The sequence below is a fragment of the Callospermophilus lateralis genome, chromosome 18 (genome assembly GCF_048772815.1).
Source record: "Callospermophilus lateralis isolate mCalLat2 chromosome 18, mCalLat2.hap1, whole genome shotgun sequence".
Classification (NCBI taxonomy): domain Eukaryota; kingdom Metazoa; phylum Chordata; class Mammalia; order Rodentia; family Sciuridae; genus Callospermophilus; species Callospermophilus lateralis.
Genome location: NC_135322.1, coordinates 16,831,630 through 16,853,910, shown reverse-complemented (window position 1 = coordinate 16,853,910; position 22,281 = coordinate 16,831,630). Strand labels below are relative to the sequence as shown.

Here is a 22,281-nt window from a genome sequence, read left to right as displayed (position 1 = left end):
TACTCAGATCTGATCACATATATACCACTTCTGTTTATTGGTAGAATGCTGCTAACTATAGGGGTGAGTCAGAAAACACTCAGTTCATAATGAGCAATGCAGTTTGCATAATAACTTGGTCCATGGTTAATTAATGTTTAGCAGTAGGCCAAAGCTATTTCTCAAAAGGAAAGTAGTTTCCTAGAGGATGAAAGGGCTTTGCTCCAAAATCCTAAGGATCTGTGCTATGATTGCTCCGAGTACCTATTAAAGACTCCAAATAGCATTCCTATCTGCCACTGATGGATCACACAGCCCGGGTGGCAGAGCAGCTTGCACAGCAGATTGGATCTGTTGCAAAGCTTTCATTTGTTCTGGGCCCTATTCGAAACTTACAGCTTTTCTGTTATATGCACTTGTATGAATGCTTTGCTTGTCATAACTTTGAATAGATAACAGTGTATCTATTCCAAAGGAGGTACTTATATACCCAATACACAAATACAGAAACAGGAATAGAAAGGTTATAAAACTGCCTAAGTTCCTAAAACCAGAGAATTGACAGGTTGTTTGATGTGATCTCTTTCATACCAATCCTCGATATTGGCAGTTTTGTATGGTTATGGATCGTGTACTTAAAAATGTCAAATATTTCAACTGTAGAACTAAAATGTTTCATATTTCAACTAAATTTATAACTTTCTAAAAAAATCAGCTTATGATGGATGTAGGAGACCAACCTTGCACGTGACTGGGTTACACTCCCCATCTGGGTGCTGAGGCGCTCAATCACAGAAATGTGGCAGAGCTTTCCCCACCCTTCTTGGGTTCGAGGGTCGGCATCTCGTGCATGGGTGTGTCTTGCTACAGCCCCATGGGTGAAGCTATGCTCTCCTGTTCCTTTGTAATATAACCCCTTGCCCTGTTTAGGATAGAATCTTCCATGGAAGTGCCTTGTGTGTGTCCCCTTCTCTTACTGTGCCCTTGGGTGTGGCCTACCCAGGTGTCAGTCAACCTGCTGACAGTGGACATCATGAAGATAGACTCAGCCCCTGAAACCTGACCCCTTGCCTCAGTTGAATAGCTTCTCCTCAATAAAAGGGATCAGCACGTGCACTCGCTGGATCTCTTCCTGCAGACCCTTAAGGTCAGAGGAGCCATCACTGCAACCCCAAAGAAAAAGGTATTTGTGTCTCGTCGTGGTTATTTTGTGCAGCCCAGGTAGCCCAATTCAACTGGAGTGACCCCTGAGACTTTTATTCTTGAGAACAGAAACCCAGAAGATGGGACTTCATTTTTTTTAAAACTAATTATTGTATTTAACTCACTGCACCACCCTTTGACAGTATGTCTTCTACATTTCAATATTCTAATTTTTACCATATAAGGAAATGGGCAATGTAAAGAATGTTTGATTTTAATACTGGAAACACATGAACAGTACATAAATGCATAAAATCCACGTCCCAAAAAGACAGTTTAGTCTCTTAAGAAATAAAATAAAAGAATGTATTGATGTACTAATTAAATCCAAAGAAGCCTACTTGGCATTATGCCTCATTTTTGGTTGTAGAAGGGCCAGATGCAATAACATATCTTCTCCTTAGAACTGATATCTCAACATGCCCCATACTACAGGACCCCTAGAAATATCATTAAAACAGAAATCCCCTGAATTCTTGTCAGATTTATTTGTCAGTGCATATCACTTGCACTGTTTTGCAAGTGTCTTACCAATAAAGTCTATAGTAGTTGCTACTTCTTGTTCACCAGGTCCAATGAGCATAATGTCATCAATATAATGGATGTACACAGCAAGCACCAGAGGATACGTTAATGTCCTCTAGCTCTACAACAGCTGCAATTAGAGTTACTGATTATGCTTATGATAAACTACTGTTACTCTGAATGATCCATCTGCTTTCCAAACAAGCCAAATAAGCAAGTTGAATTAGGGGATATGATGGAAGTCACTACCCTTACATCTTGAAATGATGATGCTAATTTCTGCAATCCCTCCAGGATTGAGAGGATGATATTGCTTTTACTTTACTATTCTGCTGGGTTTCTGTTCTCGCGACTAAAAGGCTCAGGGGTCACTCTAGTTAAACTGGGCTAACTGGGCTGCATGAAATAACCACACAAGAGACACAAATACCTTTTTCTTTGGGGTTGCTGTGACGGCTCCTCTGACCTTAAGGGTCCGCAGAAAGAGAGAGAGCGAGAGCACGCGCTGACCCCTTTTATTGAGGAGAAGTTATTCAAATGAGGCAAGGGGTCAGGTTTCAGGGGCTGAGTCTATCTTCATGATGTCCACTGTCAGCAGGTTGACTGACACCTGGGTAGGCTACACCCAAGGGCACAGTAAGAGGAGGGGACACACACAAGGCACTTCCATGGAAGATTCTATCCTAAACAGGGCAAGGGGTTATATTACAAAGGAACAGGTGAGCATAGCTTCACCCATGGGGCTGTAGCAAGACACACCCATTTCTGTTGACTGAGTGCCTCAGCACCCAGCTGGGGAGTGTAACTCAGTCACCCATAAGGTTGGCCTCCCACACTATTCTTCTAGGTAAAGGTAGTTTCACATATCTTTCACTTGGCCTTTGCCCTATACTCCTGAGAATCAATGTAGGGATTCTGCCAGTTACCAAGTGTATCTATTCTAATTATGTATTCTGGCACTGGGGAAATAACCACAAAATGGGTTTGGAGGCCCACAGAGCTCAATGAGACAGACCATATCCTTTTTTTTTTTTTAAGAGAGAGAGAGAGAGAGAGGGAGAATTTTAATATTTATTCTACCATGCGGCCAGCGCAATGGTTTCATTAATGAGGTTCTTGGCATAAAAGTTAGCTAGTGAGATCGAAATAAACACACAGACTCAGTTACCTTTTTCTATGACCAGGTCCGAGACGGCTCCCCTCTCTGGTTCCCTCCTCTAACCGCCAGGCAGGGCAGCAAGGATTACTCAGGGCTAGCAGGAGAGAGAGAGCGAGCACGCCAGGGAGTAGCCTTTTATTGGGGAGCAAGAAACTCAGGGGAGAATTCCATCCAATGAAGGGTGAAGGGGGGCCGCACTCCAAGGTCAGGGTCAGTGATTGGGCCTCCGGGGTCAGTGGTCAGTTACACCCCCACACGGATAGGTTCTCTCAACAGGAGAGGGCCGGGAAAGCTCTGACACAGCCAGAGCACCTCAGACCCTAACCGGGAGTCACCCAGTCACGCGTGAGAATGGCTCCCGACATATTCCCCCTTTCTTTTCGCAAAAATGAGGCGGCGGTTCACTCTCCGGAGTTTTTGCATTTTTGTTCTGAAGACTCGCCATCCTACAATTACAACGCAATAGAGAATTAGCAGCAAAGAGAGTAATCCAATAATGTACCAGGCCGAGTGTTTAAGAATATTTCCAGGGTTGAATCCATTTAACTCCTTTAATATTTGGTTAGCCAAAGAAGAAGGATCTGAAAAATCAGCTCTATTATTTTGAATGTCTTGGATATGGTGATGAAGTTCCAGAATATCCAAGCTATTATTACTATTTTGCCAAATACCTAACAAATGGTTTTTAACCTTCTCCCAATCCCAGAGAGAAGCATTGTACTTGGCAGCTGTAACACACATACTTATAATTAGCATGGCATTTAAGCCTTTCTTTAAATTTTAAGGCTGAAAGTTCATTATTTATGTCAATAACAGTTGCCTCTAAGGCGTTTAATTTAGTTTCAATCTTTTCATCAATATTTACTTGATTACGCAGAGCCTTGGAAGTATTTTGAGCTAAATTATTAAGAAATTTTGCATGCTGAATATTCTGAGACAATGTCAGAGACGCAGAGACAGTTGATGCAATAAAAGAGACTAGCGCCAAAACACCAACAATTATAACTCCAATAGCACGTTTAGGTCTTGCCAGCTGGGCATGAATTTGCTGTAAGACTTGTAAACCAGATCAGCATACCATGGCTCTGAAATATTAGCAGGTAATAAAACGAAAGAGGGCTGATGAAGTATCAGCACTCCTTTTCCTCCATTATACCTAGTAATACAATTGGTTAGGTTACATTTTTTTACAAGTAACAATATATCTGTCATCTATCCATTTAACTTTTACATTTCCAATAATTAAAACATAAGGAGATTGGACACAAGCTCATAAGCCATAGCAAGATCCCTCTTTACAGTTCTTGCCAATAAATCTTGGTAAGGGTTTGTCTGTAAAATGTAAGAATTCTGAGGCAGCAATTAAACGCCAAATATCTTTTTGAACACCACCTTTACTATAAGTCAAAATATTACTAACAAATCCTGCAGGTGTCATAGCAGAATTTCTTCGTAATTGACTCTTATCAATTTTTGGAGACCAGTCTAAAATATACCCACTATCTTTAGACACCTTATGTTGTACAGGAAAGGGATTTATACAATCCATCCATTTAGGAAAGGTGCCAATCTCAATTGTAGAACTATTTGGACAGTGGTGTATCTGTGGAGGCTTTGCAGAAATGACTGGCTTATTATGGGAAAGTCCCATCTTAATTACTGATCTAGTATTAGGTTTTAAATCTCCATAAATAGAATTATTTGTCAGTCTAGGTCTACCAATCGCTGTCTTTTCTTCGAATGATACTTTCAGACAGCCAGCATGTTTATCGTGGGACCAACACAAGGGTAATTGGGCACTATAGCCAGAATAATTAAATCTAGTCACATGATTGGGAGTAATATGAGTATCTGTAAATCCTCCCATCATGAATGAGTCATTAGTAAATACTGGAATAGATTCTCCAGTCCACACAGCTGGGTGTACCAGGGGTGGATCTGGGAAATATGTCCAGTAAGTATCTACTTGATCCCCCTTTACCTGACAGCCCAGTAGGGCAATTACTGTTGTTACCATCATCACTGGGGTCCTGTTTTCTCCTAGGTCTCGAAGTATTTAGGAAGCCTGGGTTGTTAGCTTCTTTACGTCTTTCCATGAAATCAGCTTTTCGGCTGGGTCAATCTGGTCTTTCTTCATCCTTTTCCGATATCTCCTCCTTCTGGATGGGGGCTCCTCTGGGTCGATCCTCAGTCGCTTGAATCTGGGTTCTATCTCTTCCATGTCTGATAGCACATTTAGGCACCCAAATAGGACGAGAAGAATTTTCTGGGAAAATACAAGCATGCCCTCTGCCCCATATAAGCACCGGGTCTGGGCCCTTCCACTGAGCGGTCTGTAAATCTTTCCACAAAACTCTGCCTAAAGGGCCTGTTACTGAGGGAGACATTTGTCTCTCAGCAGCAGTGTGACCTTCTGCGTCACAGTTTAAAAAATTTAAAACAAACAAGGCATGATTAAGGCTATTTTGGGGAGTCATAAGCCTATCCCCCCTTTTTAATTTTTGTAATTGAAGTTTAATAGATAAATGAGCTCGTTCTACAATGGCTTGACCTTGGGGGTTAGAAGGAATTCCTGTTTTATGATTAATTTTAAACTCTTGACGAAATTGTTGAAAAGAAGAGCTCACATAAGCTGGAGCATTATCTGTTTTAATCTGCATAGGACATCCTAAAACAGAAAAAGCTGCTAGGCAATGAGAAATTACATTTTGAGAATTTTTCTTAGTACGTGCTGTGGCAAAAATAAATCTAGAATAAGTGTCCACTATGACATGCACATAACACTGCTTACCAAATTGAGGAATATGAGTTACGTCCATTTGTCAGATTTGATTTGGTTTTAATCCACGGGGATTTACCCCTGGTGGCAGAAATGGAGTGTGAATAACACACTTAGGGCATTGGCTTACAATCTGACCAGCTTGTTCTCTAGTAATATGAAATTTTTTACGTAAGCTAGAAGCATTTTGATGATGTAAGGAATGGGAAGCTAGTGCACAGTCATATGAAGACATTTGTTGACAAAAAGCTACGAATCTGTCAATTTTGTTATTACCTGAGGCTAAAGGTCCTGGAAGATTAGTATGAGCTCGTATATGTCCTATGAAACATGGATATTTCCACATTAGCACTGCCTTTTGTAAATTATGAAATAATTCAAATAACTCTTGTGATGAAGTATACCCAATAACTGAAGTTTCAATATTTTTAGTAACTTCGACTGCATATAAGCTGTCAGAATAAATATTAATAGGCTCATTTGCAAAGTAAGTTAAGGCACAAATCAGAGCTTGAAGCTCTGCTCTTTGGGCAGAAGTATAAGAAGTTTGTATTACCTCTGTGTGAACACGACTATAAAAATCCTGCTTTACCTGAACTTGATCCATCAGTGAACACTGATAAGGCTTCATCTATAGGATGGGCACATACAATCTTTGGAAAAATAAGTGACGTTAATGATGCAAATTGTATAATCTTATCATGAGGATAGTGACTATCTATCTGGCCAGGAAAATCAGCAAAAGCGATTTGCCATGGGCTAGAAGTTTGAAAAAGCCAATTAATCTGTTGAACAAAAAATGGAATAATTATGATATCAGGTTCAGATCCAATTAATTGTAAAATCCTAGTTCTACCCTTAATTACTAATTGAGCTATAGAATCATGAAAAGGAATTAATGTTTTTTGAGGGGAGTGGGATAAATAAATCCACTCAATAACTCCTAATTTTTGCCATATGGCTCCTGTTGGTGAATGTTTAGTTGGAAATATTAATAAATACACCATTTCCTTAGGATCAACTCTAGTAAGCTGTGCATTTTTAATTGCATTTTCAACTTTCCTTAAAGCTGTTTTAGCCTCTAAAGTTAGCTGACGTGGAGAGGTTGGAGAAGGATTTCCTTGTAATATCTGAAATAAAGGACTTAACTCAGAAGTAGTTGGTTTTAAGGATGGCCTCAGCCAATTAATATCTCCTAATAGCTTTTGAAAATCATTAAGGGTATGTAACTCCTTAATTTTTATCTGAAGATTTTGAGGACGGATTGTACGTCCTTGAATTATCTGACCTAGATATTGAAAAGGAGACACTTTTTGAATTTTTTGAGGAGCTATGCATAAACCCATTGCTGTAAGCAAAGTCTCTAACTGAGTAAAGATTTCTGAAAGTACCTTGGGATTAGCATGAGCCAATAATATATCATCCATTAAATGAATAATATATGCATCAGGAAAGCTACTTCTTATGGGATCTATCGCCTGGTCTACGTATTTTTGGCACAGAGTAGGACTATTACGCATTCCCTGTGGAGTACTTTCCAGCAATATCTTTTAACAGGTTCCTTAAAATTAATTGTTGGGACAGTGAAAGCAAATCTCTCACAATCTCCAGGATGTAACCTTATAGAGAAAAAGCAGTCTTTTAAATCTATTACCATCAAGCTATAATCTAAAGGGATGGCTGTGGGAGAGGGAAGTCCTGGCTGTAAGGATCCCATAGGCTGAATTGCATGATTTATTGCCCTTAAATCCTGCAGCAATCTCCAATTTCCTGACTTTTTCTTAATAACAAAAATAGGTGTGTTCCAAGGACTAAGCGTTGGTTCTATATGACCAGCCTGAAGTTGTTCCTCAACTAGCCTATGAATTATTTTAAGCTTTTCCCCTGAGATGGGCCACTGAGAAATCCATATAGGCTCCTCTGTGAGCCAGGTGATTTTTTCAGCTGTCTTAGGGATCGGGGAAGTACTCAGGGCCCCTAATAAAAATTTTGGCTTGGAGCATTTACTAATCTTTGTCGTGGAGACTGGTTTGTAAACAGATACTCTTCCTGAAGGGTCTCCTTATCATCTCCAGGAAAATACCTCTGACTAACTTCCTCAACTGATCTCATAGAGTTAGGAGTAACTAATAATAATCCCATTTTGGTTAAAATATCTCTCCCCCATAGATTAGCTGGTAAAGGTTCTGTGCTGTCGCCATTTTGAAATTGGGCTTTTAAGTCACGTGGCTGAGAAGAACTCTGAGCCCCTCTAGGAACCTCTTCCAGATTTTCCTCTCCAGGAAGATTGTCTACCTCCCTTGGAGGGCTCTCTAGGACCTCGGCGGTATCTCCTCTCTGATGTTGCTCTCTATAATCTCCCTGCGGAGTAGCCTGATTTTGCAAGTTTAAATTTACATTTTTAACTTTGGGCCTGGCCCCTAGCGCCTTCGTTTTTTAAACGACTTAAGGGAAAGGAAATGAACTTAGCCTCAGGCGGATTTTCCATTTGAATAGACTTGATAGCCCGTGGAATGCCTTTTAGCAGGTCTTCAGGGGGCCACAAATTCTGGCCCATATATTCAAAAAGACAAACTTCCAAAGCCGTCCAGGTTCTCTGAATATTATCTATGCCTCTAGGTAATTCATTAGAAAGACAGACCTTTTGTAACTTTCTTCCTAATTTCTCCCACGTAAGTAAATTTGGAGATTCTTGTTCACAAAACCAAGGACAATATTTACCTACAATCTCTAAGAATTGTAATAACTGAGCTTTTTTTTTTATCTGTTTTCCTTTCTGATTAATTATACTGTCTAAAATAGTTACATTTCCTTATAGGTAGAAGTTGAATTTTTTATTTTAATTAATTTAACGTCTCTTTCCTTCAATATCTTAAGGTACTTTTGTGACCCAAATTGTCACCACTTCCTTTATCTTTTATTTTTTTCTTTATCTTTATAGCGCGCGCACTCCCACTCAATCTAGCTAATCTAGAATGCCCCCCTCTTGGGCGCCAATTCTACCATGCGGCCAGCGCAATGGTTTCATTAATGAGGTTCTTGGCATAAAAGTTAGCTAGTGAGATCGAAATAAACACACAGACTCAGTTATCTTTTTCTATGACCAGGTCCGAGACGGCTCCCCTCTCTGGTTCCCTCCTCTAACCGCCAGGCAGGGCAGCAAGGATTACTCAGGGCTAGCAGGAGAGAGAGAGCGAGCACGCCAGGGAGTAGCCTTTTATTGGGGAGCAAGAAACTCAGGGGAGAATTCCATCCAATGAAGGGTGAAGGGGGGGCCGCACTCCAAGGTCAGGGTCAGTGATTGGGCCTCCGGGGTCAGTGGTCAGTTACACCCCCACACGGATAGGTTCTCTCAACAGGAGAGGGCTGGGAAAGCTCTGACACAGCCAGAGCACCTCAGACCCTGACCGGGAGTCACCCAGTCACGTGTGAGAATGGCTCCCGACAATTTATTTTTTAGTTTTTGGTGGACACAACATCTTTGTTTGTATGTGGTGCTGACGATGGAATCCCGGCTGCACGCATGCCAGTTTAGTGCGCTACCGCTTGAACCACATCCCCAGCCCCTCTTTTTTTTTAATATTTATTTTTTAGTTTTAGTTGGACACAATACTTTTATTTATTTTTATGTGGTGCTGAGGATCAAACCCAGGTCCTCATACGTTCTAGGCAAGCACTCTACCGCTGAGCCACAACCCCAGCCCAACAGACTAGATCTTAAACTTTATTTATCACCTAACCTCCATGAGCCCCTAGTCTGGCTGGTAGACCACAGTAATGTTTTGGGTCTCCTGGAATTAGTGCCAATTCAGAGCCAGTGTTCAGTAATCCCTAAAAGATCTTATCATTAAAGGAGACTGACTTTCTGGTATGTGTGTGTGGTTCTGGAGATGAACTAGGACTTATCACTTACCAGTTAGCTACATTCCTTGCCCTTACTTTGTTTTATAATTCAAATTAGGATTTTGTTCACTTGATCCAGAATTTTTGCACCTACAAATGGTGTAAGACTTTAGTAGATGTTCCATATACTTAATTTCCGCCAAAGAGTAACAACCATACTCCCAGTTACTCTGTAACTGAGATTTAACTTGAAATCTTTCATGGTCTGTTTGCATTCTTCACCACAATAAATTATTGTTCCATATTTTTAAAATGTTTTAAATTTAAATTATATTTCAAATTTCCCTCCAAAATCCAATGCTTCAGGAAGCTTTACTCCCCCCCCCCTCGTTATGGGGATTGAAAACAGGACCTTATACATGTTAGGCAAGTGCTCTGCCACTGAGTTACATCCCTAGCACCCTATTATCTTTTAGCAGTAAAGAAAGTGAGGCCCATAGTACGTACCAACCTATCCTCAATCTCAAAACACTCATTGCAATCTCTTAAAAGCTGTTACATCCAGATAGTCTCACTGTCATTCATCCAGACTTTAACTCATAGAAGAAACATTCAAACACATCCAGTAACATCAACATTCACATGATGGCCCACTCAATCATAATCATTTAAAACACATTAATATGAAGGCCATATTAATGTTATATGTTATACAATTCATCTAAATAATTGGGTACATTCACAAACCACTTCACATACCTCCTATTTCACTCAAGTGTTGTCTTTCCCAAGGATTTGCCTTTCCTGCCTTTCTCAGTTCCTAACATACAGAACTCTCAAATCTAAAGCTCAGGACAAGACCTCCCTGCCTCAGAGATGGGTGATTTATCCATCTCAGTTCCTCTGGTCCCAGTCTGTTCCCTCTTTCCCCAGGGTCCGAATTCCTCTTACACAAGCAGCAGCCAAATCCATCCATTAGTTATACATGGACAAAGTCACTATGTTAGTGGCACATTCCCCACAGAAATGATTTAAATGGCCTTTCACATTCAAGCCGCGTCGCAGAGGAACATAACCACGGTACCAGTGGCGAGCTCGCCGCATGGACCCACGCAGGCAGACAGCACGACCACTCTCAAATCATCTCGAAACCGGTCCACATTACAAATCCCGGGCACAACACCCCGAGTCAGGGTCACGCCCACCCTCTGCGTCTCACCTCCCGGCACGCGCACGAGCGGACCCACAACAAAACACACCCCCCCTCCGTAACCTCACAAAAGGGGCCGTGTCCCTCCTCACCAGCTAACAATTCTTTTAAGCCACTGCACAAGTCCATTTTGAGTGGGTATAGTTAGCCACCATGCCAGTTCCTAAACCCGTCCTCAGAGGACTCGGAAAGTCCGGAATCTAGACACCAACCGCCAGTGTTGGCAACATGCCAGCCCTGAGTGAAACTGCGCATGCGCAGCCCCAAGTCTGAGCGCCCCGGATCTCTGCCTCGAACTCAGTTTCCCAGAAGACTCCACTGCCCAAACGTACTTCCGGTAGGAGCTTGGTGGAGTCGCCCGGATTCGGTGGGCTAGTGAGGACCTTTGGGGACTGGTCCGGGAGTCAGGTGTGGGCGTGAGGCCTTTCCTAGAATCTGAATCCCAACTTGGGCGGGAGCGCACCCTGAGGATGCCGGAGGTGAGGAATTCTGGCTTCTGGGCACCCTGGAAAAGAAGTGTCTGTAGGTTTAGGACCCTGAGTGCAGGAACAGCCCTAGCAGGGGTGGGTTGTGTTGAGAGCACTTAGGCAGTCTAGGGTTTGTCGTTGGCCTCTGTGTGTGGCTATTTTCTCTGACAACATTGAGGGCATGATTGTACTTTTGTGACAGTATGATTGTGTGTGACCATTTGTGTAAGTGGAGTTTGTATGACTGTGACCATGATTGTGGGTGCTGTTTGTGTCCCTTTACTTACATGTAATAAAAGTACGTTTATATAAACTGTTAGACATGGTCTCAGGGATACATTCAAGTAGTCAACGCACACAGCACAAAGCCTAAATCACGTTGTCCACCCCACATTTATTTATCATATAGCTTCAGAAAAAGTAATTATGTGCTTTTTGAAATTATTATTCAAAGATTATGCCACATCCCCATTGTTTTGAAATTCTTTATTACAAAATACTTGGAGGGGACTGGAGGGTGTAGCTCAGTGGTAGAGTGCTTGCCTAGCAAATCTTTTTGTATCAAAAGACATACTTAAGATTTTCCAGGGTGCTTCCCAGTGTGTTTTTTCTTTCATTCTTATAGTGCATCAAACTAAAGACTCAAGGATTATTTTGCTCTGGAAATTTTTGTTCTGTTTATTTTTTGTTTTCCATCTGTGTTTTAGTCTCTTTTAAAAATGCTTGTTATTTGGTCTTTTGGGTCTATTTCCTTGATCTTTTCTCTTTTTAAAAATGTCTTGCCTTTTATTTTTTCCTCTTAATACAGTGTGAATGTGCTAGTTCAGTGCTCAATTTTGAGCAGCTGGGTGAAGACCATTTCATTTTAGTGTTAGGAAACTAGTTTGGCCTAACTAAATTCCTCTGCTAAAGAGACCAGGTTGTTTTTCTTGAGTCCAGTCTACTGTGGTTGTGTCCCCCTCATGATTTTTAGTGAAGATGGGATTTGTCCAAATTTCTTCTAATCATTTTATTGATGTGTTTATGGTGTAAGGATACTTGAAGGGGGAATAAAATTATCATTTTGGGTGCTCAAAGGCTTAATCTCCTGTCTTTTCTATCCTGTCATCCAGAAACACATTCTTTGGACTGAATTTCTTCTACAGTGGAACCAAGAAGAGGATTAATTAATACATTCAATTCTAAAATAAGCCATGGCCGATGTAAGATTATGATTTCAAGTTTCTAATTGAAGTAATTTTTTTCTTATAAGACACATGAATATTTGCATTCTTTTTCCTAATATTATTACTGTACTCAGAATTATACAGTAACTTACTAGTGAATAAGTTATGGTACCAGAAGTTCATGCCCTTCCTTTTTTGCTCCTTTCCTCTCCAACCAGTTTTCAAATACTCATTGAATAAATCATTCCTTGTTTCTCATATGTTCAGTCTTCTATCAGGAATAAGGTGAGAATAGAAAATAGTATTCTTTTGAGGAAATTGTTGAGAATTGAGTGATTAATTGAGCATGGAATTGTAAACTTAGTAAGAAGTAGAAGAAGAAATATGAGCTGGGTATGTGAAGTGGGAAGATGATCAGAGAGAAGATCACTTGATATTTTGGAGATATTGTGGTTATTGATAACAATAGGGTCTAGAGTAGTAATGACGAGTGATTGAAGTAGAGTAGGAGGCAAGATCATGGAAGTAGAAGAATTTAGGGGCTGAGGAGGCCATCATGTTAGAAAGATTCTGTATGTGGATATTTGAAATTACTGAAAATTAAGGTTAGTAGTATTGGTAGTAATGACAGTAAGCCAAAAGCTAAAATTCCTGAGTGGGGGGGGTGCCAGGTATGGTGGCACAAGCCTGTAGTCCTGCTGCTTGGAAGACTGAGATGAGAGAATTGTTTGAGCCCATCAGTTTAAGACCATCCTGGGCATCATAACAAAATCATGTCTCAAAAGTGTCGGGGACAGTTCCTGTGGCCAAGGGCTGTCCCCTGCCCAAGGAAATATGGGGCTTGGTTTTGGGCCAAATCAGCCGCCTTTGGCGTAAACAAGTTTGTGCCTGTACCAGGAAGTCCACCCCATTGGCCGGTAGAAACCACAAGAGCTCGGGCCCAGTAAATGCTTCCTGTCTTCCCTATTATGTGTCCACAAGGTTGAGATGTGACCTTCTCTGTGATTGGCTCCTATGTCCTATATATACTACGCACTTTCTTGGTACCGGGTTCCTCTTGTTGCGCCTTCAATAAAACCTGTCACAGTTCCGCCGGGTCCTTGTCTTTCTTTTGTTCGATTCTGCTGGTCGGAGTCGGCAAGTGGTGCCGAAACCCGGGAACCTCTCGCACAAGAGTGAAACGAAAAAAGTCCACGGAAGGCGGCAATTCAAGTTCGCATCTCAGCGGCGATCAGAGAAAGTTCACGGCGAATCGACAATCAAAAGCTCGCGGAAGTGCGACGAATCGAAAGTACGCGGTAAGCGTTGGAGCATATCTATGTGTCCGTGTTCAAGTCTAATTTGTGGTTGTGTATTGCGTGTATTTTGTTTCTGTTTCTTGTTTATTTGTGTTTTGTGGGTTATCAAGTATATTTAGCTAGTAACCATGGGATCAGAAATATCGAGGCAGAGAATGGAAACTCCTCTGAGAGTATTGCTGAAGGCTAATGGTACACCATTAAAAGCCGGTACCGCTCGCAAATTCCTTAAGACAGTAGAACAATGCACCCCCTGGTTTTTAGATGAAGGAATCTTCAATATTCCCCAGTGGCAACATCTTGGGGAAAGTTTAAAAAAGGCAGACACACAAAAGGCATTGCCTGCCGGCACCCTGGCGATATGGAGTCTTGTACAAACTTGCTTAAATTCAGAAACTTTACAAAATCATACAGCTATTAAGGAAGGGGACAAAATCTTAGAAGAAACTAAGGAAAAACGGTCTCAAGCCTCCTTAGGAGGTAATAAAGAGAGTGATAGTGAAATATCCGGAGACGAACTAGAAGAAGTGGTCCGGCAAATGGAGGATTGTAATGTTAATAAGGCTCAGCCCTCTGCCCCACCTCTGACACCGCCTCCTTGCGGAGGACGGGAAGTTCCTGAATGCTGTCTCGAGAGTAGTAAAAGATGAACTGATTTTCATAATCTAGCGGCAACATTCCCCGTTCTCCAAGACCAAAATAATGCAAGATACCATCAACAGCTGGATTTCAAATTAGTTAAGCAACTTAAAGAGGCCACTAGTCAATATGGGCCTCAAGCTCCATTTACCTTGGCCATGGTTGAATCCATGGGAAGTCAGTATTATGCACCAGATGATTGGGTCTCTATAACTAGGGCAGTCCTATCTGGAGGACAATATTTATTATGGAAAGCAGCATGGCATGAAATCTGTACAGACATTGCAAGACGTAATGCCAGGGCAGGGAACCCTCATTGGAATGTAGATATGATGACTGGTCAGGGTCAATATGCAGGAGTTGCTAATCAAGTGGGCTATGATCCTGCCGTTTATTTACAGATTGGTTCTGCCTCAGTTAAAGCCTGGAAGGCAGTACCTGGACCGGGTGATGTTCAGGGACATTTATCTAAAATAATGCAGGGGCCTAATGAGCCATATTCAGATTTTGTGGACCACCTCATTAAAACGGCTAGTAGAGTTTTTGGAGACATTGAGGCAGCCATGCCCCTTGTGACACAATTGGCATATGAACAAGCAAACAAATACTGTCAAGAAGCTATTCGACCCTGGAAAAACAAGAGAGATTTATCTACTTATATAAAATTATGTAGAGATGTTAATGATGTGGCAATACAAGGACAGGTATTAGCCAATGCCATTGTACAAGGATTACAAAAGAGTAGAACAAACACTGGTGCTCCAGGCACCTGTTTTCATTGTAAGCAACCTGGACACATAAAAAGAAACTGCCCTATGTTACAAAATCAACCTCAAACATTACTGAGACCAAAACCTAGCCTCTGTCCTCGATGCAAAAAAGGAAATCATTGGGCTAATGAGTGTAGATCTGTAGTTGATGTCTATGGACAACCCATTCTACCCAGACAACAACAGTCAAAAAACAGGCAGAGGGGCCCATCACCTCGGGGCCCTCAAATGTACGGGGTGATTCAACAGGTCCCACGCACTTATTGGCCCCCTACGAGCCAAGGGACAATTCCTGTGAGCAACGAGACATCAGAGCCACAGCTCGACTCGTTTTGACTCCAGAAATGGGAACACAGCCAGTAGAGACAGACTTTATAGGGCCTCTATCAAAGGATAGTCAAGGATTAATATGGACATCCTAATATGGCACACAAGGGCATCATAGTCTATCCTCTGCTAGTTGAAGCAAGTGCAGGTCCCCTAAAGGTTCTTTTATCTTCTCCACGTGGAGTTGTCATCATATCCCCAGGAGATGTTATAGCTTCCCTTGCCTTAATTCCTAAAATTAATAAGTTTAAAAACAAGCTGTGGGCCTTTTTCAATATTGACATGCAACAACGGCCCATGTATCCTATTATGATTAATGGACAAAAATTTTTTGGGTTACTTTATACAGGCGCAGATAGATCCATTATCAGACAAGTAGACTGGCCAAAATCCTGGCCTCTTCAAAAGGCTTCTCAGATTCTAAGAGGATTGGGAACAACTGAAAATCCTGATTGTAGCGCCGCTACCCTTTCATGGTCCGATGAAGAGGGACATTCGGGAGTTATTCAGCCATATGTCCTCCCTATTCCAGTTAATCTTTGGGGACGGGACATCTTGACTCAAATGGATGTAACCTTAACTACCTAAAGATATTATTCACCCCAAGCAAGACAGATTATGAGTCAACAAGATTATACATCAGGAGGATTAGGAAATAAAGGACAAGGACGACAACAGCCGGTTCCTTTTCCTATAGTAGGCCACAATGGCATGGGAGGACCAGGCCTGGGTTTTTCCTAGGGGCCACTGATGTTCCAAATTACTCTCCTATTAAAATTACTTGGAATAAAAATATACCAATGTGGGTCTCTCAGTGGCCCCTATCTCAGGAAAAATTAAAAGCAGCCCACAAATTGGTTCAAGAACAGTTAGATGCAGGTCATATTAAACCCTCTACTTCTCCCTGGAATACGCCTATATTTGTGATCAAAAAGAAGTCAGGTAAATGGAGGTTACTTCATGATCTTAGAAAAGTCAATGATTGTATGGAACCCATGGGCCCAGTTCAAATGGGCTTGCCAGTCGTATCAGCACTACCAAAAAATTGGGAAACTATTATCATAGATATTAAAGATTGTTTCTTTTCTATTCCTCTACATCCTACAGATACAAAGTACTTTGCATTTTCCGTTCCCTCTCAGAACAATTCACGACCCTCCTTACGATATGAATGGACTGTTTTACCTCAGGGAATGGCTAACAGCCCCACGTTATGCCAACTTTTTGTTCATGCAGCATTGGAGCCTTTTAAAAATAAATTTCCAGATATTCTGATTTACCATTATATGGATGATATCCTGCTGTGCCACCAAGATAAATTATTACTGACTGCATCGTTGGCTAAACTTCAAAGCATCTTAAAAAACTGGGGTCTATATATAGCCCCAGAAAAGATTCAGGTTGACTCTGTACAGACGTATTTAGGCACTAAATTGTCTTCCCAGGTTGTACGTCCTTTAAAGATTACCCTAAGAATTGACCATTTGACAACTCTTAATGATTTTCAAAAACTGTTGGGAGACATAAATTGGATTCGGCCTTACTGCAAAATACCTGACATAACAATTAAACCTCTTTATGACATTCTTAAAGGAGATCCAGCTCTTGATTCTCCTAGATCATTGTCACCAGAGGCTAGAGAAGCTCTGTTAAAGGTTACTGAGGCCTTACAGATGGCTCAAGTGGACAAAATAGACTATAGTAAGCCCCTTTTATTCTGTGTTCTACCTGATAAAGCCATCCCTTCTGGAGTATTTTGGCAAACTGGTCCCATTGCCTGGATTTACTTAGCACATTCTCCAGGTAAAGTTATACCTTACTACCCTACCTTAGTAGCCGATGTCATACTAAAAGCTTTAAAATTTTCCTTGTCTGCTTTTGGAAAACAACCTGATATTATCGTTACCCCGTATACTACTGAACAAATAGAAATATTGATTAATACCATTGATAGTTGGGCCATTCTTAGAGTTGCTACCAATGCTTTGTTAGACAATCACTATCCTAAAAATCCATTATATCTTTCTTCCAAAACCATCCTGTCATTTTCCCCCATGTCACCCATTCTGTACCTCTTTCTGGGGCTCTAACCGTATGCACAGATGGTTCGCATGGAGGCATTGGCACTATTGCAACCATGACAAACACAAAAGCTTTTGTTTTCCCTCCAGGTTCTGCTCAACATATAGAATTATATGCAGTTTTACAAACTTTTAAAATTTATGAAAATGACCCATTCAGCCTTCTATCTGACAGTTATTATGTAGTCAATGCCGTCCAAAGGCTTGAATGCGCTGGCATTATATCCTCCAAATCCACTATCACCAATATTCTTCAAACTCTCCAAACTGTCATTTGGGCTCGCACCCAACCTTTCTTTATTGGACATATTAGAGCGCATACTAATCTGCCAGGTCCTCTCAATTTTCTCAATCGTAGAGCTGATCTCGCTACTAAAGATGTCATTATTCTGTCTGCTGTTGAACAGGCGCAACATTTTCATTCCAAGTTTCATGTTAACTCCCACACTCTAAAGACAAAATTTCATATTACTAAAGATCAAGCCAGAAATATTGTTGTCAATTGTAAAAATTGTGTTACTTTCCTACCACAACGCAACCTAGGTGTTAATCCCCGTGGTGTGCTCCCTAATTGCATCTGGCAAATGGATGTCACTCATTACCCCCCATTTGGTCGAATGGCATACATCCACGTGTCCATTGATACTTACTCTAATGTGATTTTTGCCTCCTGCCATACTGGATAAAAGGCTAATGATGTTATATCCCATTGTTTACAAGCGTTTGCTGCATGGGGCCCCCCTAAAACCTTTAAAACTGATAATGGCCCCGCCTACACCTCTAATAGTTTCAAGCAGTTCCTTGCCTGTTTTAATATCACTCACGTCACTGGCATTCCATATAATCCTCAAGGTCAAGGAATTATTGAAAGAGCCCATCAAACCTTAAAGACCATTTTACAAAAACAAATAGGGGGAATAGGGGAGTCCTTCTGCTCCCCTAAAGACCTTCTCTCTATTGCTTTATTTACCCTAAATTTTTTAAATTTAGACAAACATGGACACTCGGCTGCCGAACAGCATGCCTCCCCTGATCTTACAAAGCGCCCTCAAGTGATGTGGAAAGATGTTCTAACTGGCAAATGATTCGGCCCGGATCCAGTTTTAGTGTGGAACCGAGGCGCTGTTTGTGTTTTTCCCCAGGACCAACAATCACCGATCTGGATACCAGAAAGACTGACTCGCAAATTTCACCATGATACCTCCCAAGAAGTTAACGCTCCCGATGTTCCTGATGCTCGCAAAGATGACTCTGCTTTGGACTCACCCTCTTCCGATAAGTCCTAATTTAGCTCAACCAAAAAACAAATCTCCTTCAAGAACAAGTGGACATATTGGCTGATGTCTTAGTCTTCAGCTACATTCACTCCTACCCAGGGTCTTGTGTCACTAGCTCCAAATTTGTAAACCTTTCCCAAACTGCCAGTCTTTCCAAAGAATAATCCACATACCTTTGTAAAACTTGGTCTACACAGTTAAAAGATCTTACCCAACAACTTCGGTTAAAAATTGTTAACGTTAATAATACTCGAGTCCAAGTGCTTTCTGCTGCTTAAATGTGGGATTTTTTCATTTGGCCAATCCTGGTTTAGCTTTATCGCCATGGGAAGATTTATATGCTTAGGATTTCTAGGCATTCTTCGCTGCTTGCCACTTACATCAACAAAACCAGCGTCATCGCCAGGCCATGGTGCAGGCCTTTCTTGAGGCTGGCACTTCCCCACAGGCTTGGCTACTGATGCTGGATGGGTAGCCAGAGACGGGTAAGACTGGTGGGCTCGCTTGTCAACCTAAGACAAGGCAACAGACCAACGCACCATGCTGCCTGTTGTACCAACGACGGGTAAAGCTTGTGAGCGCCACTGGCAACCTAAGACAGGCACCATCCCGTAGCTCCTGTTTTTTCTTTTAAAAGAAAGAAGGGGGAGCTGTCGGGGACAGTTCCTGTGGCCAAGGACTGTCCCCTGCCCAAGGAAATATGGGGCTTGGTTTTGGGCCAAATCAGCCGCCTTTGGCGTAAACAAGTTTGTGCCTGTACCAGGAAGTCCACCCCATTGGCTGGTAGAAACCACAAGAGCTCGGGCCCAGTAAATGCTTCCTGTCTTCCCTATTATGTGTCCACAAGGTTGAGATGTGACCTTCTCTGTGATTGGCTCCTATGTCCTATATATACTACGCACTTTCTTGGTACCGGGTTCCTCTTGTTGCGCCTTCAATAAAACCTGTCACAGTTCCGCCGGGTCCTTGTCTTTCTTTTGTTCGACTCTGCTGGTCAGAGTCGGCAAAAAGCAAGAAAAAAATTAATTAAAAATAAAATTCCTGAGGAGCAAAAGCCTGAATGTCAAGAAATCACTGTAACAGAATAAGATAATATAATCTGAAGAATTGATTACATTAGTTTTTAGAAGAGGAGTGATGGTTGTCTGACACCAGCAATGAATAACAAGGAAGATAATGGTATAAAGTTTGTGGGAGGAGGGAAAAAAAAGTCACAACTTGAGATGTCCTCAGGGGAAGTAGAATCCACAGGGAAAGAACAGATAATAGGTCACTCTACTGGGAAATCTATGCTTTTTCAAATTTGGGGTCTCCCAGTTAGATATTGTGGGAACTTGTTTTCTGTGACCTCACTGGATGGAAAGACTTTTTGTTTTGTGAGGTTTTAGGATTAGATGGAGACATGATTGACGTTTGCATAGAAAGAATAAAGATCTTGCCAAAAGAAAGGTGAATACTTAATTACAAACTCCAGTTTTAGATGAACAGGATATATTAGACTCATCCATGAATCTGGAACATTCTATATCAATATTCTCTAACTTAGAGACAGAATATAGAGGACAGGGAGAGGTGGTAGTTGATGACAGTTAAGAGGTGATAGTTGATGACAGTTACTACTACACCATGGTAACTGGTATAGTTACAAATGAATATGTATAGCTGCTGTGGTGGTGCACTACTGTAATTCCAGCATCTCAAAAGCTGAGCCAGGAGGATTACAAATTCAAGGCCAGCCAGGAGAATTTAGTGAGCTGTCTCAAAATAAAAAGGGTGGGGATGTATCTCAAGGGTAAAGCAGTCCTGGGTCCTATCCCCAGGAAAAATTAAAAACAAAAATCTTGTATATGTGCCTTAAGAAAGACTTTATAGAGTTGAACATGATATGGTAATCCCATTGACTCACATGGTAATCCCCGTGACTCAGGAGGCTGAGGCAAGAGTATCACAACAATTTAGCAAGCCCTAGCAATTTAGGGAGACTCTGTCTCAAAATAAAAATAAAAAGGGATTGGGATGTGGCTCAGTGGATAAGAATCTCTGGGCTGAAGCCCCAATACTGAAAAGAAAAAGCTTTAAAAACTTTGCCCATTCAGAGTTTCAAGTTTAAGAGAATGATGAAATCTCTTAATTAGAAGATCAAATGTTTTATCATCAGTTTTTAAAAAGTCAGTTACTATTGCTGCATTAACAAAGCAGCCTGATGGGAGCAAATCTTTACCCTCAAACATCAGATAGAGGACTAATCTCTAGGGTATATAAAGAACTCAAAAAGCTAAGCACCAAAATAAACAACCCAATCAATAAATGACCAGGGACCTGAACACACATTCTTCAGAAGATGATAAACAATCAATTAACGTATATATGAAAAAATATTCAACATCTCTAGCAATTAGAGAAATACAAACCAAAACTACTCTAAGATTTCATCTCACTCCAGTCAGAATGGCAGCTATTATGAAGACAAACAACAATAAGTGTTGGCAAGGATGTGGGGGAAAAAGCACACTCATACACTGCTGTGGGACTGCAAATGGTGCAGCCAATATGGAAAGTAGTATGGAAATTTCTTGGAAAATTGGGAATGGAACCACTATTTGACCCAGCTATCCCTCTCCTCGGTCTACACCCAAAGGACTTAGAAACAGCATACTACCGGGACACAGCCACATCAATGTTTATAGCAGCACAATTCACAATAGCTAAACTGTGGAACCAACCCAGATGCCCTTCAGTAGATAAATGGATAAAAAAATGTGGCATATATACACAATGGAATATTACTCAGCAATAAAAGAGAATAAAATCATGGCGTTTGCAGGTAAATGGATGGAGTTAGAGAAGATAATGCTAAGTGAAGTTAGCCAATCCTAAAGAAACAATGCCGAATGTTTTCTCTGACATAAAGAGGCTGATTCATAGTGGGGTAGGTAGGGGGTGCATGGGAGGAATAGATGATAGGGCAGAGGGGTGGGAGGGGAAGGGAGGGGGCAGGGGGTTAGAAATGATGGTGGAATGTGATGGACATTATTATCCAAAGTACATGTATGAAGAAACGAATTGGTGTGATATACTTTGTATACAATCAGAAATATGAAAAATTGTGTTCTATATGTGTAATAAGAATTGTAATGCATTCCACTGTCATATATAAATAAAAAATTAATTTAAAAAACAAAGCAGTCCCAAATTTAATATATGAAAACCACAAGTTATAGTTTGGCTAGACATCTACAGTCTGGGCAGGGCTTGGTAGGGATTGCTTCTCTCTGTTCTTGTGGTATCAGCTGAGGTAGCTTGATTGGGAGCTGAACTGACCCACTTTCAAGATGACTCCTTTACATGGCTTGCAAGCTGTTTCTGGCTGTTGCTTTGATGGCTTTAGTTCCTTTCTCTATGAGTTATTCCATGGGCTGCTTACGCTTCCTAGAAACCTAGTAGCTGGATTTCAAGAACAAGCATTCCAAGAAAGTAAGGCAGAAATATGAGCCATTTTTGAGATCTAGCCTCAGAAGTCATGTAGTTCTTTTGCCATACTTTATAGTTAAATTACAA

At 41.2% G+C, this 22,281-nt stretch overlaps 1 long non-coding RNA gene across 1 annotated transcript; it reads left to right on the top strand.

Moving 5' to 3' along the window:
* The first annotated feature begins 12,405 nt into the window (after positions 1 to 12,405).
* On the top strand, positions 12,406 to 19,679 carry LOC143638150 (uncharacterized). Its single transcript, XR_013154555.1, has 2 exons — positions 12,406 to 13,629; positions 18,589 to 19,679. It is a non-coding gene; the product is annotated as an uncharacterized LOC143638150 (long non-coding RNA).
* The last annotated feature ends 2,602 nt before the right edge of the window (positions 19,680 to 22,281 follow it).